This window comes from Macaca thibetana, chromosome 16 (assembly GCF_024542745.1).
Source record: "Macaca thibetana thibetana isolate TM-01 chromosome 16, ASM2454274v1, whole genome shotgun sequence".
Classification (NCBI taxonomy): Eukaryota; Metazoa; Chordata; class Mammalia; order Primates; family Cercopithecidae; genus Macaca; species Macaca thibetana.
The window spans coordinates 11104900-11107880 of record NC_065593.1 but is presented as its reverse complement, the minus strand read 5'-3'; the positions used below and the strand labels follow the sequence as shown (position 1 = coordinate 11107880).

Below are 2981 nucleotides of genomic sequence, written 5' to 3'. Positions count from 1 at the left end.
TCATCTGAGTTTGTTTTCTCCTAATGATTTTTTGTTTCAGAAAGGCCATGTCTTTCTGTGCCCTAGGCAGAAAAGTTTCCTAACATGTTCCCATTGATCTGACAATGGATGGTTTCCAGTGGTTTGTTCTTCCTCTGTGTCCCAATCATGTATTTTTTTCTTTCTGTATTTTTTTTATAGATCTCTTGATGGTTTTGTTCTCTTAATTCACTCATGCGCAAAATACGATCTGATATTTGTCAACAGGTAGAAGGCGAATTGCCTGTGAATAGTCCCGTGCCTTCTTAGTCCACAGCTGAAGTGAAGTTTGACAAGCACGGATCGAGGTCTACTTCCTTCATTAAAACAGGCTCTCCTTTCCTTTTCGATCCACCCTCTGCGGTGGACCCGCCACCAAAATGCAGATTTTCGTGATAACCCTTACAGGGAAGACCATCACCCTCGAGGGTGAACCCTCGGACACAACAGAAAATGTATAGGCCAAGATCCAGGTTAAGGAAGGAATTCCTCCTGGTCGGCAGAGACCGATCTTTGCTGGCAAGCAACTGGAAGATGGACGTACTTTGACTACAATATTCAAAAAGAGTCTACTCTTCATTTTGTATTGAGACTTCGTGGTGCTGCTAAGAAAAGGAAGAAGAAGTCTTACCCCACTCCTAAGAAGAATAAGCACAACAGAAAGAAGGTTAAGCTGGCTGTCCTGAAATATTAAAAGGTGGATGAGAACAGAAAAATTAGTCGCCTTGGCCGGGCGCTGTGGCTGAAGCCTGTAATCCCAGCACTTTGGGAGGCCGAGACGGGCGGATCACGAGGTCAGGAGATCAAGACCATCCTGGCTAACACGGTGAAACCCCGTCTCTACTAAAAAATACAAAAAACTAGCCGGGCGAGGTGGCGGGCGCCTGTAGTCCCAGCTACTCCGGAGGCTGAGGCAGGAGAATGGCGTGAACCCGGGAGGCGGAGCTTGCAGTGAGCTGAGATCCGGCCACTGCACTCCAGCCTGGGCGACAGAGCGAGACTCCGTCTCAAAAAAAAAAAAAAAAAAAAATTAGTTGCCTTTGTCGAGGGTGCCCTTCTGATGAATGTGGTGTTGGAGCGTTTACGGCAAGCCACTTTGACAGACATTATTGTGGCAAATGTTGTCTGACTTACTGCTTCAACAAACCAGAAGACAAGTCACTGTATGAGTTAATAAAAGACATGAACTGAAAAAACAAAACACAGGCTCACCTGGGATTCTATCGCTCCATGATGCAGCATCTTCTTGCAGCCACAGGTTAAGATCAGAGGTTTTTGGGGGAAAGGTCAGATTCAACTGATTCAGCACCAGGTCTGCCTGCATTAATAGTGGGGGTGGGAGCAAGTTAAAGAACCAGTGGTCTTTTCTGAAAAATAGAGATGATAATAGGGCCCCAGGATTAACTGCACAGAAAGGGCTTAGCGTAACATCTGGCAGATGGCAAACATTTAATAAGTGGTAGCTGTCACCATTATTATTTTATTATTAGTATATTATTAACATATCGTATGTTTGTATGTATATTATTGGCACATAGTATTATGACCGTTCACCCCACTGCATTGTAAGCTACAATGAAAGTAGGGGTTTTTCTCTATTTTGTTCATTTCTTTATCCTCAGCAATTAGAACAGTGCATGACACATGGTAGACATTCAAGAAATATTTGGTGAATGAAGAAAGTTTTGAGAATTTGGAGAGGTTATAGTAGGAATTGCTAACCAATTCAAAATGTGCCATTTTTGAATCAGAAGTTGGCAGTGTTATTTACAATAGTGACCCATTTGAATCAACCCACATGTCAAATGTCAGGGATTAGCTGAATAAATTACAGTACTTCATAAGCCGGAAGCTATGTCCCCATTGCAAACCATCTTGTGGAATACATTTTGACAGAGGAAAATATTTACTTACATAGTTGGAATTTTAAAAAGGAGGAGTCATAAAACAATATGTATAGTATCATCTCAAATATATAAAAAATGTATGTATATGTATTAAAAAACATGAAAGTAGTATAACTCTTCATAACAATTGTCTCTGGTGGTGGGATTAAAAGCGATTTTAAATTTGCTTCTTTGAGTTTTATTTTCCGAATATGTTTGCAGTAAGCATATATTATTCTTGAAATAAGAAAAAATAACATATATATTTTAACAGACATGTACCAAAGATGAATTAAGTGGCATAAATCCCAGGGATGCAAAACAACCATGCAAATCTAGAAAAGTCGGGAAGACTCAAGGATGGTTTAGGTTTCGAGGGAAGTTTTAAAAGACAGCAAACTGGATCCTGATTCAGCCAGCATTCTTAGTTGCAGGCAACAGAAATGAACCGGCTGATTTCAGCAGCAAGGGAATCTATTTAGAGACTACAGGGGTAGCTCACAGAATTGCCAGGAGGGCTGGAGGACCCGTGTCAGCAGCTACCCAGTCAGAAACAATGCCCCAAATCCCACCACACGGGGGCGGAGCAAGATGGCCGAATAGGAACAGCTCCAGTCTCCAACTCCCAGCGCGAGCGACACAGAAGACCAGTGATTTCTGCATTTTCAACTGAGGTACTGGGTCCAAATCCCACCACACAACTGACCCAGCTTCCACCACTGACTCTGGGTACAGCAGCAACTCTGCTGTCCGGGGAGCCTGGTCTTGCCGCTGCCACAATCGTCACCAAAGATCTTACTCTACTCTAAGGGTATTCCTCCACTCAACAGCCTCAGCATCACGTGGAAGCGTCTTAGACATGCGCATTCTCACGCCCCTTCCCTGACCTGCTGAATCAGACTCTGGGGTGGAACCCAGGAACCTGCACTGCAACAAGACTTAAAGACGACTGCAATGGGCACCCACGCTGGAAGAGCACGGCTCCATAATCGCTCATGATTCTTTGCATCATCAGTTATCACTTTGCATCATTCACAGCCCAAGAGGACGCTGGATACGGTGGCTCAAGCCTGTAAT

General features: G+C 43.6%; 1 pseudogene; it reads left to right on the top strand.

Annotated features, from left to right (window-relative positions):
* Positions 1 to 384: 384 nt before the first annotated feature.
* Positions 385 to 1209, top strand: LOC126939792 (ubiquitin-40S ribosomal protein S27a-like; annotated as a pseudogene).
* Positions 1210 to 2981: the final 1772 nt, after the last annotated feature.